A 14544-nucleotide genomic window follows, 5' to 3' on the forward strand; every position below is an offset into this window, starting at 1 on the left:
AATACGCTCATTAACCATGAGTGCAAAGGCAAATGAGTTTTCTTCGAAGGAAATTTGTTTAACGGGATGTAATACATCATACGGAGCCATACATTCGTCTATTGCTTAATATTTAGAGGTAGATCCTAACTTCAAAAAATGATTCTTGTAAAGCCTTTAAGAATGGCCTCAGTTTCGCTCTGGAGTCTGACTTTTCGATTTTTGTATAGTCTACAAAATGAAATTTTTTTTCATAATTTTTAAAAAATCGATATTGTCTAATATTATTGGCTAAAATATGAGGAACATCTTCTTGGTTGGACCAGTATTTTTTTATATCCGAGGATCTGCTGGATAAAAAAAAACCACCAATGAAAACAATCCTCTGTCAAATCCAAAGTGGTATTGTTATGACTTGCATACCTATTACTTTTACGAAAGGTGATATCCCTCAGGATCTGGTAAAAAAAAACTCAAAATACTCCCATGGATTCTCTAGATAGACCATTACACACAACAAACTGACTGATAATCAGGGGCGTCCTCAGGGTGTGGGCTGGAGCCCCCCACCCCCCACAAATTAAGTCATTTTTGCTTTTTACTAGAACATTTAATATTAAAAAAAAAATTTAAAAAATTTAATTTAAGCTTTAAAATTCGGCAAAATTTAATTTTTTGTGAATAGCTGTGGATTTTTGAAATTTTCTCTGAAAAATGTAACATTTTTCAATCAAGTTTTGATTTTTTTCAATAAAAATTAAATTTTTTGTGAACAACTCTAGATTTTCGAATTTCTTTCATTCATTGAATTTTTTTCATATGTTAGCTCATTAAAAATGGATTCCTGGTTAGTTTTTATCGAATATCATGAAAAAGGGATATTTGAATATTTAAAATATTTATGATACTAATCTTATATAACCCAAATTTTCTTTCATATTCGAATTACAAATAGGACGGATCTTAGATTGGGATCCAAAGTACCCGGGTACAGTATGAATAAACATGTATTCTGCTAAAAGATCCAAGACCGACCTGTCTTTGAGTATTCGATCGTTTACGAACTATAAAAAAAGATTTCTGGATTTTTCCGGATTGATCTAAACTATTATCAACTATTATTGTATAATAAATTTATAGTTTAGAAAATTGGCAAACTATTAATTAATTATGGCCCTTTTTCTGTTTTTTTTGGCAAAGAGTTTGCAATATACAATAAAAGTAAAGACGTGTCTAATGTAATTATAACAATAGTTTTAATTATAACCAATAATTATCTTCTAAAAGTAATATATATTAGATTTTTTATCAGTAATCAATAAAAATGTAACCTTAAACCGAATCCTATTTTATTACATTGCAATTTTTGGGTAAAATGCTGATATAATTCCACACAAGTATCCATCTAATTTTGTTTTTGAATCTGAAAATTCGAGTATCCGAAATTTATTCGAATATTAACGTCTAAAGATCCGAAACCACTTAGATCCGAGAAAATGTGGATCTGTCATATTTTTACTACGAGTCCAACAACAACCTACAATTATAACTTATGAGCAAAGGCCTTTCAACTCTTCATCTTTGAATGTTTTGTATACAATAATTAAATAATAATGATACCAGCTTTGAAATATTAAAAAAAAACCCTGCTCATATTGCCAGACATTTTTTACATCCCTGGGAAGAACATGTTTTTTCACTTATGTATACAAAAGTGCAAAATCATTTCCTAAATTTAATTAGATAAATGCTGTAAATTGAAATTTAACACTACATATTATCTTAATTAAATTTAAATTAATGATTTTTTTGAGTTATAAATGTTTTAAATTACTGCATTTCCTTCAATAATTTGAGAAAATGATTCTTTAGATGAGTCAAGGACAAAAACTGAGTTACTCCTATATTCAATTGGCATGTTAAATCAACTTGGTTACCCTGACAATTTGAAGAATTTTTTGAAGGAGAGAAAGAATAATGGTCATTACGTTTCGTTACATCAGCTACAATCAGCTGTGACAAGAGAAGAAGGAGAAAAGCATATAAACAAGGTCTTTTTCTAGAATTACTCCGACGTTGATCTCCAATTCTAGTGTAAGTCCATAAAATTGCAACAAATCCTCAGGTACACTCGAATATTCAAACAGATTTTGAATATAATTTAAGTCTATTAACCAAAGGATGTTCATTACTCAGGAATTAAATAATAATGACAACTGCTTAGGAAAAGAAAATTCCTTCATTATACTACCAATTACAAATTAACGGGCCTGCTAAAAAACACGCCAGATTTGCATCATTGATGCAATATATTTTCCTTTCATCCTTTTTTATTAATTTTTTTGAGGAGTGAAAGGACGCCAAGCTATATTTGATGGCAGTTTAAGACGAAACGTTATTTGGAATATACAGGCTGTCCACGATAAATTGGAACTACTTTAAACTTCATCCAGATCCATAATGTGGATATTCGGGGTTAAATCATACTAATCTAAAAGGTTGCGTGAACGATACACTATAACTTCCCCCACAATTGTTTTGACAAAGAACAATAGTCATCATGGAACAAGCAAGGAGAGACGCCATCCTCGAATTGGCTCGCGCGGGACACAAGCCCTCTGCTATCTACAAGCTTCTTAACTACCCCAAAACAACGGTGTACCGGGTCTTCAATCCCTAGGAGGTTGAGGGGAAGGTCTGCCGCAAGGCTCACAACATGAGAAGTGACTGAATCCTCACTCCCCGCTTCCTTGAAGGCCTCCGGAATTCCATCAAGGCTTCGCCGGGGACTTCCTTGTCCAGGTTGGCCAAGAACCGTGGAGTGAGCAAGTAGCTGGTCTCCAAGGCTGTGAATGAGGACCTAGGTACAGGTCATACCGAATGGCAAACAACACATCCTTACGGCATCCATGAAGGCCACCAGGCTCACCAACGGTAAGCGTCTCCTCAATGACCTGAAGAGCCATGGAGGAAGAATCATCTTCTTCTCTGACGAGAAGAACTGGACTGTCGACAGAAGCTACAACGTCCAGAATGACATGTGGTTTGCCAAGGAGAGAGAAGAGGTCCCTGCAGTCTTCTCCACAAAGTTCCCAGGCTCCATACGAGGGATGACCCTAGGTGTCATCTGCAGCACCGGTGAGGTGATGCCTACTTTCTTCTTCAATCCCAATGAAAGGGTTAACGCGATAAGGTACTGCGAAGTCATGGAGGAGTTCGTCATCCCCTGGATGAAGGATACGGCCGCTGGGAGGAAGTTCATATTCCAACAAGACTCAGCGCCCGCACACATCGCCATGAGGACCACTAACCTCTTCAACTCCCACGACATCACTTTCTGGGATCGCAACACCTGGCCCTCCAACTCCCCCGACCTCAATCCGTGTGATTGCTACTGGTAGGGAAAGTTGGAGAGGGAGGTGTGCAAGGTCAGCCACAAGAGAATCACGGCCCTGAAGGGCTCCATTACGAGGGAGTGGAATGCTGTCGATTCCGCGGAAGTCATCAGGGATGCAAATCCTTTAGGGGAAGGATGGAGAAGATGGCGGCTGCTGAGGGAGGACATGTTGAATAAATTTATTGTTTAATATCGTGTCTAACTTTTTCATATTAGCAAATACACTCCAAATTCCATTTTTATCAAGCAGGATTAATTTTAAGATAGTTCTAATTTATCGTGGACACCCTGTACAGCTCGGTAAAGCTTAAAATATACACAGTAGGGTAATTGAAGGAGACATTTTGGGGGCTCAAAAAAGATATTTTATCTAGTTAAAATGGTCAAATTTCCAATGAAACTTAATGGCTTTATAAATAAAAAAGACTTAGTATCTACATTGAATATTACTTGATGCAAATGATAAATACTGATATTTGAATATTTTCCAAGTCATATGTGCTAAAAATGGCTGGCTTTGAACAAATAATTATTTTCTAGATCGATTAGGGACGTAAAAAGTAGATTAATTAAATAAAAACATATAATTATTCCCATTACAATGGTTTATTTTTATTGAAACTATGCAAATAAGATTGTATAACGATGTATATATAATATATTTTAGGGTACTATATATAATAAAGAGAGTAAAGTTTATGTCATTTTATTTATTGGTTCCATTTTGAGTTCACTATTTTCCTTAATATTAATAATAGAAGTTTTAAAACGTGGTTTTTAGACCCCCACAATGGTTTACATCAACAAAGAGAACGTAATGTGAAAAGGCTCTAAATAAATTCTCCCTTTTGACAGAATTAACAAGATAAATTCTGCAAAGGAAGAAAAAGTCGGATACAGGATGCAAGCACTGACTTATATATAAGGGTGATAAATTTGGTAAGAATAGAAAAGCGTGCGGAGAAAAGAAGAATTACTTATGGCATCATTGATTAAATAATATACATCCTCTTCTATCAATCATGAACGTTATCATTCCCGCCTTTATTATTCAATATTAATATAATATGAGATGGTGATAGTCGATAGAGAACTGAATAAAATCCCCAAAATGACGTCGCCTTCTGTCTGGATTTATGAAAATGGAGGCCCAGGAATTTGGAAAATGCTTACCGGATGAGAAACAGATGGTTTGTCGGATTTGTCGATATAAATGTGCCTTTAGTCCCCTGTCTAGAATTACACGCCACTCATTATCCTCATCTCATAACAAGAGTATGGATATTCATCTATAAAATCAATTTGACGATGAATACATCAAGTCAGACTTTAACTTTGATCTAACAACGATGCTTATTGCATGTAATATAACCTTATCCATTGCTAATCATCTACGTTCAAAAAATTTATGGAGAAATACAAGGGTAAACATATTGGTTCCCGAGGAACCATCATTAAATTAATGGAGGATGTTGGTACTGATGTCATATATAGAAATACATATAAAAATGTTTTGAGTCATCCACACCAAATGATGATCAAATTATCAGTAAAAGTATTTACGAATATCGAAATGGAACTCTGAATTTTGTACTATCTCACAGTAAGTATTCAATTTTTTTTTTTAAATCTAACCATAAAATATGATTCTATTTTAGCTAAACATATCAAGAATTATGATACACAACTCAGTAAAGGGCAAAAACAACTGCTTAAATGGTCACAACAACGGGGGTAGTAGCTTTGGATGGTTTGCAACTAGTTTGTCTGAGACTACTTACTTCGCTTTAAGACTTGGGTATGATAATTAGGTTTTCCAATATTACATAGTCAATAAATATTAATTTTTTATCACTTAAGGCTTAGCTATGGTTGATGGGCTCCAAGAAATGGTGTTCAGAAAACTCATAAAAGGCAAAAACAACTGTTTAAATGGTCACAACAACGAGGGTAGTTACATTGGGTGTTGCATTATAATTAACAATTGTGTATATCCATCATGATAATAGTATGTTGTTATATAAGCATACCTAAATAACGGGGAAATTCTTTTTTTGATGCTCTTAATAGGAGTAATATCGCCGGACATTACTACATAATTAGCTTTTGCTCTAAATCTTTACGATGAATTTATTTATAAAATTTTTTTATTAGTATATTTATTGTCTAATTTTATGATTTTGACATTTACTTTATTATTAATAATTAGTTAGATCTCATCGGTAGAGATATATCTATCCTGTGCACAATTGTATATAGCAACTTCCACATGAAGAAGAGGGGTGATTATCTTTTTGATTAAACTCCACGTCTCGCTTGTGTATTGCAACCTAAAGTTATGACATATTTAACTGAATTCCGATGTCAGAACAAGAAAATATTATTTGGATCAATCTATTATTTCAATATTCTGTATTTATAATTTATTATTATTAATAGTTATATGATTTTAATTGTTTAATTTTGTATATTTAACTTAAATGTTTAATGGTTTATTTTTTAGTATGTAGATTATATTTAATTAAAGCCTTCTTTTTAAACTTTGAGCTTCAAATATATTTCAAATACTCTACTTTGTCGTTTCATTAGCTATTATTCTGAGAATAAGGTTCATAATGAATTACAATTTCATGGAGTGTGACGTTTTCAAATCTACTGTAACGGATAAAAACGTCGAAGTCAATTATACGTAGTATATCTTCATTAAACATTTTGCTAATAAATACATTAGTTATACCCTCAAAAATCATAATAAAGCAGGCAGATGATAATCACATCAGTATTTTAAACAATGATACCATATGTCTTTTTTCCCCTCCTCCTCGCACGCGTTTTTCTACAATATTATCAACTATACTTATATATAAGGGTGATAATTTTGTAAGAATAGAAAAGCGTGCGAGGAGAAAAGAAGAATTACTTATGGCATCATTGATTAAATAATATACATCTTCTTCTATCAATCATGAACGTTATCATTCCCGCCTTTATTATTCAATATTAATATAATAATATTAGATGGTGATAGTCGATAGAGAACTGAATAAAATGCCAAAAATAACGTCGCCTTCTGTCTGGATTTCTGAAAATGGAGGCCCAGGAATTTGGAAAATACTTACCGGATGAGAAACAGATGGTTTGTCGGATTTGTCGATATAAATGTGCCTTTAGTCCCCTGTCTAGAATTACACGCCACTCATTATCCTCATCTCATATCAAGAGTATGGATATTCATCTATAAAATCAATTTGACGATGAATACATCAAGTCAGACTTTAACTTTGATCTCACAACGATGCTTATTGCATGTAATATAACCTTATCCATTGCTAATCATCTACGTTCAAAAATTTATGGAGAAATACACGGGTAAACATATCCTTCCCGAGGAACCATCATTAAATTAATGGAGGATGTTGGTACTGATGTCATTTATAGAAATACATATAAAAATGTTTTGAGTCATCCACACCAAATGACGATCAAGTTATCAGTAAAAAGTATTTACGAATATCGAAATGGAACTCTGAATTTTGTACTATCTCACAGTAAGTATTCAATTTTTTTAAATCTAACCATAAAATATGATTCTATTTTAGCTAAACATATCAAGAATTATGATACACAACTCAGTAAAGGGCAAAAACAACTGCTTAAATGGTCACAACAACGGGGGTAGTAGCTTTGGATGGTTTGCAACTAGTTTGTCTGAGACTACTTTCTTCGCTTAAAGACTTGGGTATGATAATTAGGTTTTCCAATATTACATAGTCAATAAATATTACTTTTTTATCACTTAAGGCTTAGCTATGGTTGATGGGATCCAAGAAATGGTGTTAAGAAAACTCATAAAAGGCAAAAACAACTGTTTAAATGGTCACAACAACGGGGGTAGTTACATTGGGTGTTGCATTATAATTAACAATTGTGTATATCCTTCATGATAATAGTATGTTGTTATATAAGCATAAATAACGGGGAAAATCTTTTTCTTGATGCTCTTAATAGGAGTAATGTCGCCGGACATTTACTACATAATTAGCTTTTGCTATAAATCTTTCAGATGGATTTATTTCTAACATTTTTTTTATTAGTATATTTATTGTCTAATTTTATTATTTTGACATTTACTTTATTATTAATAATTAGTTAGATCTCATCGGTAGAGATATGTCATTTTGACAAAATATATACAATTGTATATAGCAACTTCCACATGAAGAAGAGGGGTGATTATCTTTTTGATAAACTCCACGTCTCGCTTGTGTCTTGCAACCTAAAGTTATGACATATTTAACTGGATTCCGATGTCAGAACAAGAAAATATTATTTGGATCAATCTATTATTTCAATATTCTGTATAAATAATTTATTGTTATTAGGTATATGATTCCAATTGTTTAATTTTGTATATTTAACTTAAATGAATGATGGTTTATTTTTTAGTATGTAGATTATATTTAATTAAAGTCTTCTTTTTTAAACTTGGAACTTCAAATATATTTCGAAATACTCTACTTTGTCGTTTCATTAGCTATTATTCTGAGAATAAGGTTCATAATGAATTACAATTTCATGGAGTGTGACGTTTTCAAATCTACTGTAACGGATAAAAATCGAAGTCAATTATACGTAGTATATATTCATTAAACATTTCGCTAATAATTACATTCGTTATACCCTCAAAAATCATAATAAAGCAGGCAGATGATAATCACATCAGTATTTAAAACAATGATACCATATGCCTAGGAGTGCAAATGCTGTTTGAATATTTATATCTTGCGTCTGGATAAAATTAAAATACAACGTACCTACTCTTGTACATAGCGGAATCCTTGATTATTTGGCAATTCTTGAGATGAGTGATCTCATAATATTTTATGAGAACGAATAGAGGAGGAACACACAGTACATAAATAAGAAGAAGAAATTAGAAAAAGAAGAATCATCATTCCTCCTTTTGTCGTATTAACAATTAATATAATTTATAAAGGATCATCTTTGTGTTTCCAACTCCGTCTCTGGGAAGAATATAATGGACCCAGTTTTGTAATATGATACCATTTATTCCATGGATACCTCCAATATCCGATTCACTGTTAAATCTTTAATCAGATTCTAACTCGAGCCAAGTATCTATGGATTATTTTGGAGTCCATGTCGTTTCACTTCAACTCATGGCACCTCAGTAAATAATCAACTTTGCAAAGATGTGCTATAACACTTGTTTCTGATTTGCTCCTTTCGTCAACTCCAGAAAGTTAAATCCTCATTTCCAATACGATCCTATATTTCATTGAGTCACTTCCATGTCAAAATGTATATTAATTATCATCCTCATAATATGTTGGATAATTATGAAGAGTAATTGTCTCTAACTCTAAATCCTTCATTTACTTCAACAATCAAGAGTTATCATTTATATTCCAATAGATGATATTGATGTTATAGCCTTTTACATTCTTTGGTTGTATTTATCAAAGTTATTTATTTATTACAACATCACTATCTGTTTCAGACATCTTTACATTACCGTTCTACAAAATCCAAGTTATCCTTTTTGTTGAGAAAGGCTTCATTCACTAACTTGGAAGATTCTCGTTCAATTTATTAATAAGCAAGGAAGTCAATGGACTACCTCGTACCTCCATAACTCTAATGTATTTAAGAATACAAAACGAAGTTGAGCTCTTTCAGGATTTAGGAACTAATAAATTACAATTTGACCCTCCATTATTGCTAAATTCAGTTTCTTATTGATTCAATGATTTAAGATTGTTTTCATATTGTCTAATTTTTTGTTTTATTAATCAATTAATTTAATATTACAATAAGAATTCCCCGTGCCTCAAAGTTATTTTTTTAAGGTATGGGATGTAGATTCGAAAATGCACGCAAAAAATTAAAAATCCAAAAAACCAATTTCTCTACTAAGGGAAAAAGGGAGAATTGAGTACAAATGAAAAAGAACGTAATTAGGAAGAGGATTATACGACTATATCCTAGTACAACTATAATATTATGTTATCGTAGATGTGCCCGTATTATAGATTTTATTTCAAATTATTTTATTAATACATATTAAGACAAACTTACTAATCCCCTTCATAATTCACTTTTTAATTCGTATTTAATATATGTACGTTTTCCTTTTTTCTGTTTTTGGATTTTTAATTTCTTTACTGCATTTACGAATCTACAACTGTTGTGTCTTGACGAGATTGCTGGACACAATCTATATGAAAGAAGAATCCAGGACGACCAAGAGAAAGATGAGTAACGTGGAGGAATACGACAAGGAGATAATAACAAGGAACATATGTATATTATATTCTGGATAAATACACATTACTCTAAATATATAATGGATGACGGTCTATTTAATTTTATACTATTAATATATGACACAGTACTTTACATTTATATACATAGAACACATAGAACAGGGGTAGAAAGAAGGAACGAAGAAGACATAAACTTCAACCAAGGATTATAGGCAAAGGTGAAAATCCAGTGTGGAATGGGCATGTTAAAAATTAAGAAACCGAAAATCAACATGGTAGTCCTAACAATTGGAAGAATGTTTTGGAGGAGAGGGGAGAAAGACATATGGTATCATTGTTTAAAATACTGATGTGATTATCAACTGCCTACTTTATTATAATTTTTGAGGGTATAACGAAAGTATTTATTAGCAAAATGTTTAATAAAGATATACTTCGTGTAATTGATTTAGACGTTTTTTATCCGTTACAGTAGATTTTATAACGTCACACTCCATGAAATTGTAATTCGTTATGAACCATATTCTCAGAATAATAACTAATCAAACGACACAGTAGAGTATTTCAAAATATATTTGAAGTTCCAAGTTTAAAAAAGAAGGCTTAAATTAAGTATAATCTACATACTAAAAAATAAACCATCATACAGGGTGTCCACGATAAATTGGAACTATCTTAAAATTCAACCTGCTTGATAAAAATGGAATTTGGAGTGTATTTGTTAATATGAAAAAGTTAGACATGATGTTAAACAATAAATTTGTTCAACATGTCCTCCCTCAGCAGCCATCATCTTCTCCATCCTGCCCCTAAAGGATTTGCATGTCCTGATGACTTCCGCGGAATCGACAGCATTCCCCTCCCTCGTAATGGAGCCCGGGAACTTTGTAGTGAAGACCGCAGGGACCTCTTCTCTTTCCTTGGCAAGCCACCTGTCATTCTGGACGTTGTAGCTTCTGTCGACAGTCCAGTTCTTCTCGTCAGAGAAGAAGATGATTCTTCCTCCATGGCTCTTCAGGTCATTGAGGAGACGCTTACACTTTGGTGAGCCTGGTAGCCTTCATGGATGCCGTGAGGATGTGTTGTTTGGCCATTCGGTATGACCTGTACCCTAGGTCCTCATTCACAAACTATTCACTATAACTTCCACCACAATTGTTTTGACAATTGTGGTGGAAGTTATAGTGTATTGTTCAAGCAACCTTTTAGATTAGTATGATTTAAGCCCGAATGTCCACATTATGGATCTGGATGAAGTTTAAAGTAGTTCCAATTTATCGTGAACACCCTGTACATTTATGTTAAATATACAAGATTAAACAATATGAATCATATAACTAATAATAAAAATAAATTATAAATACAGAATATTGAAATAATAGATTGATCCAAATAATATTTTCTTGTTCTAACATCGGAATTCAGTTCAATATGTCATAACTTTAGGTTGTAAAACACAAGCGAGACGTGGAGTTTAATCAAAAAGATAATCATCCCTCTTCTTCATGTGGAAGTTGCTATATACAATTGTACATAGGATAGATATATCTATAATTATTTACAATGGGGGTATTTCTATAAATGACATAATTACCAACATCCTCCATTAATTAATGATGATTCCTCGGGAAGGGAAGAATTTACCCGTGTATTTCTCCATAATTTTTTTGAACGTAGGATGATTAGCAATGGATAAGGTTATATTAAATGCAATAAGCATCTTTGTGAGATCAAAGTTAAAGTTTGACTTGATGTATTCATCGTTAACTTGATTTTATAGATGAATATCCATACTCTTGATAAAAGAAGATGTATATTATTTATTCAATAATGGCATAAGTATTTCTTCTCATCGCACGCTTTTTTATTCTTACAAAAATGATCAACCTTAAGAATAAGGTAACGTTTCATTAGATCAGCTACAATCAGCTGTGACAAGAGAGGAAGGGAAAAAGGATATTAACAAGGACTTAAATTATAACTCCGCAACAAATCCTTAGGGTTATGCTCCGTCTTTTATGAGCACGCACGAACATTAAAACAGATTTTGAATATAATTGAATCTATTTAGGAAATGATTTTCACTACTCAGGAATTAAATAATAATGACAATTACTGAGCTAAATAAAATACATTCTTTATATTACCAATTAAAGATAAACAGGCCACCTAAAAAACACATCGGACTTACATGTATGACTATAGAAATACAACCGGATACAATTGTCAATATGATGTGCCGTACCGACTACTGGACAAGAGGGGCAGATTTGGATAAAACACGCAACCAATCATAGTCGGTGACGTCACTATTGCTATAATTTTCAATTTGATGTATCGTACAGACAGATTTTGACAAAACATGCAACCACTTATACACTATGACGTCAATATTAAAAAGCATGGTGTCGTACACAAGTTATGGTATAAGCTTGTTTTTTAGTTATTCTTGCAATTCAACAGCCCATACCTTTAAAAAAACTACGATACGTATACTTCGATGAGGTACGTGGAATCGATCTTGTTTTATGAAAAAAAATCAACTTAGTAACGAAAAAACAAACTTGCCGTCCAGAGCCCAGGAATCTTCTCCCTCTTTTTGAAATAAATACCCTATGTGAAGGGATATAAAGTTATTATCATATCATCTGTATATGTATATATAAGAGAATGTCTGTGTGTGTGGCTGTCCTTTATAGGTACCCACACCGTTGAACCTAGGAGGCTGAAATTTTGCATAGGCCCCTCTTTTGTACCTGATAAAGCTAAGACGGTAGTGTCGATTATATAAGGGGGGCTTATGTTATCCCTAAAACACAAAAGTGTTTTTTGGAGCTCAAGGAGACTAGACAAGGGCCTGAGGTATTAATCAAAAAGTGATCGGCATTTCAAAAAACAACTATAGAGATATTCTCTAAATTTATTCAAAATCAAAAAAGGTATGGGCAAAAAAATAGAGTCGGTAAAAATTGCAATTTCGTTTTTTTCAGGTGCAGAAAAATGAACTTCCAATGAAATTGAACTAACTATATTGCTGGGTTCTGGAGGGCAAGTTTGATTTTTTGCCAATAAGTTGATTTTTTTTCCATAAAACAAGATTGAGTGTCTGAAAGTTTTTTAAGTATGGGTTGTATGTACGAAAATGCACCAAAAAATGAAAAGGGGAGAACGTATATTGAGTCCGATTAAAAAGGGAATTAGGAAGAAGATTTTTTATTTTACTAATCAATTAATTTAATATTACAATAAGAGTTTGTCTCAGTATGTATCTTTATTGTGGTTGAAGGGGGAACATTTCTAATTATTCTAATTATAATGGCCAAAGAGATGGAAGAACTTCAAATCTTTTCGATCCACAAGTTTCACTACATTCTAGAGTTATTTAAAGTATTTATAAAATAATTCGAAATAAAATATATAATTCGGGTAATCCTTCTAGCTATTATTTATTAATCACTATAATGTACATTTATTAGCCAATAGGGAATGAGCAAAATATAAAAAAATTATTATCCACTAGAAATTTAGCTTGTTGTTTAAAAAATGCCACCGCATGCTGGGAAGAATTTTCACAGCGTCTTCTAGCTATGTGAGTGACATATAAGTATATTATAGTATTTATACTATTAATTAGTGATATGCCAGGGGAGAAAGACAATTGGATATCATTGCTGAATTTTGCTACATGTGTATTTTCAGAGTTTCTAAAAAAAACGCTGAAGAATAATATGATATAAGTATATTATATTTTATACTATTAATTAGTGATATGCCACGAGCTGAATTTTGCTACATGTGTATTTTCGAGTTTCTAAAAAAAACGCTCCAAGAATTAAAAAACTTTTTGTTCATTAAAAAACTCGTCACCCAAAAAATCATTTTTTTAAAAGAATCATTGAAACAATTGATTTTTTTATCCTTCATCAGAATCATAGATAGCTGTTTTTATATCAAGTATTTCTTTTTGAGGCCCAGACAACTTAATTTTTAAGGGACATAATCATAGACTATAAGTTGGAGGAATTTTGAGTGTGTGCTTAATAAACTACGTAATTCCATGCAATGTCTAGTACTCCCACTAGACTTAAAACATTCAAACAAATATTACTTTTAAAACGAACTGGGATTAAGAGTACACATTTAACAAAGTCAAGATAGGGTTGCCCCTAGGAAAACATAAATTCTAAATTTAACAGAGAAAAAAAGTCAGTCTAGGAAGATGTACATGCTACAATGGGCTCGAAAAAGAAAAACAGAGAATCCAAAGTTTTGACGAGGTCCAAGTAACACTTGGCTTTTTATGCCCACGAGTCGAGTTTTTTGTGTCTTTTTTTATTTATTTCATAAAACACCAAGTGCCAATTTATGAGTTTTGCTCCTGGCACATCAACACTATCAATTAATATTAATTGAGTTGTATTATTTTGCCGAAAGATGGCAGCACGACCTGGCTCTTGTGTAACGAAATAACATAAGTAAACAACGCTCATGAGTCGTGCTCCATTGCCATTTGTGGTACTCAGGTTATACCAATAACTGAGAAAGTAATGCAGGAACTAAAGGACTCAAGAGACTTCCTTAAGTTCTTTAACAGGAACTATATCTTTCATAGTTTTATACATGAATTAATTAAATTAATTGTTCAAAAACCTATGTACTACCAGGGTCACAGTATTAACGAGTTAATCATTCTAATGTTAGTTTGGATAATTTATTTCGGCCATTGATTTAATTAATCCAATTTTTCAGCTGATCTAAAAAAAACTAATAAGTAGGGTTAGGGTTGAAATGTTCAAACTTATTCTTCAAACTTCAGAGATTACTACCCTTTTATTTTTATAGCAGCTTAATTTTTATACTCGAGCTATAAAGCTTTAAAAC

The 14544-nt window shown here is 32.2% G+C and overlaps 2 long non-coding RNA genes across 2 annotated transcripts; both read left to right on the forward strand.

Annotated features, from left to right (window-relative positions):
* Positions 1-4341: 4341 nt before the first annotated feature.
* Positions 4342-5411, forward strand: LOC139907518 (uncharacterized). The gene is made up of 3 exons (XR_011784201.1): positions 4342-4979; positions 5035-5174; positions 5237-5411. It is a non-coding gene; the product is annotated as an uncharacterized lncRNA (long non-coding RNA).
* A 1351-nt stretch (positions 5412-6762) lies between these two features.
* LOC139907519 (uncharacterized) lies at positions 6763-7349 on the forward strand. Its single transcript, XR_011784202.1, has 3 exons — positions 6763-6924; positions 6976-7115; positions 7178-7349. It is a non-coding gene; the product is annotated as an uncharacterized lncRNA (long non-coding RNA).
* The last annotated feature ends 7195 nt before the right edge of the window (positions 7350-14544 follow it).

The sequence above is a fragment of the Lepeophtheirus salmonis genome, unplaced genomic scaffold (assembly GCF_016086655.4).
Source record: "Lepeophtheirus salmonis unplaced genomic scaffold, UVic_Lsal_1.4 unplaced_contig_511_pilon, whole genome shotgun sequence".
Lineage (NCBI taxonomy): Eukaryota > Metazoa > Arthropoda > Copepoda > Siphonostomatoida > Caligidae > Lepeophtheirus > Lepeophtheirus salmonis.